Source organism: Etheostoma spectabile, chromosome 14 (genome assembly GCF_008692095.1).
Source record: "Etheostoma spectabile isolate EspeVRDwgs_2016 chromosome 14, UIUC_Espe_1.0, whole genome shotgun sequence".
NCBI classification, from domain to species: Eukaryota; Metazoa; Chordata; class Actinopteri; order Perciformes; family Percidae; genus Etheostoma; species Etheostoma spectabile.
This window is the reverse complement of record NC_045746.1, coordinates 9,304,228-9,305,150: the sequence shown is the minus strand read 5'-3', so window position 1 is coordinate 9,305,150 and position 923 is coordinate 9,304,228. Positions and strand designations below refer to the sequence as shown.

At 37.9% G+C, this 923-nt stretch overlaps 1 long non-coding RNA gene across 1 annotated transcript in view; it reads right to left on the bottom strand.

Moving 5' to 3' along the window:
* Positions 1-654: 654 nt before the first annotated feature.
* The window catches only part of LOC116701836 (uncharacterized), a 15,646-nt gene continuing 15,377 nt past the window's right edge, over positions 655-923 (bottom strand). Inside the window, exon 3 of the long non-coding RNA XR_004335014.1 lies at positions 655-669. This is a non-coding gene — a long non-coding RNA (uncharacterized LOC116701836). The remainder of the gene's footprint in view (positions 670-923) is intronic.

The following is a 923-nucleotide window of genomic DNA, read 5'->3' as shown; positions in this document are numbered from 1 at the left end:
TTCACTGAACAAGAGTACAAAAGAAACAGTTGAAAAATCACTTCAAAGAGCTACATCTACGAATAGAAAACTCAGAACCAAAATGAAACCACACAAGTCTTCAAAAAGGAATTTTGTGATGAAACATAGTGAACAAAAAATCTAAAATATGAATCATCGTTAAAGCCAATTGGAGGATTCTTCGGAGGGATGCAGCTCTCCAACCTGTGTTCACAGAAGCCCCTACAGTATGTTCTCATTCTGCAGTGGATGGAGCCTGAGAGATAAGGTGGTACGGCTCCACCTTTCCCATCCCATGCAAACAAACTTGTTGGAACTTTTAAATGTGATAGTTGCAATCATTGTTGTAATGTTAAGAAAATCACTCATTTTCAAGACGTGACCATGTCCTGCATATATCTAATGAGATGATTTGCTAGTTGCAACACCACATGTTTATAGACTAGAGTGCCCTTTTGATTGTTTCTATGTAGGCAAACAAAAAGCAGACTAAAATGCCAAGTTGCAGAACATTAAAAAAGCCGTTCGCACAAGGAGTGTTGACTATGCTATGGCATTGCATTATGTGCAAATGGGACGTGGCGACCCTAACTTGCAGTGTCAGACTTTGGAAACCCCCGGTTTAACCCTTGTGTTGTCTTCCCGTCAACCATTAAAACACTAATTTCGCTTTTTTTCCGACATTTTTGTCACTTTTTCAGTGTTGTGGGTGCTTTTTTTAATGTTTATTCCAAAGTTATTGGATATTTCTAATGTTGCCATTTTCAGCCTTATTTCAAACACCCAGTTTTAGTGATGAAAAAACAGAAAATGGGACAAATTTGCCCCTAGGCCAACATGAGGGTTAAGTCTTAGCAGTGTACAACACAAAATTATGCATAAGTAAACCAACAGAAATCTAAACCTAATGACGAAAATGTTGA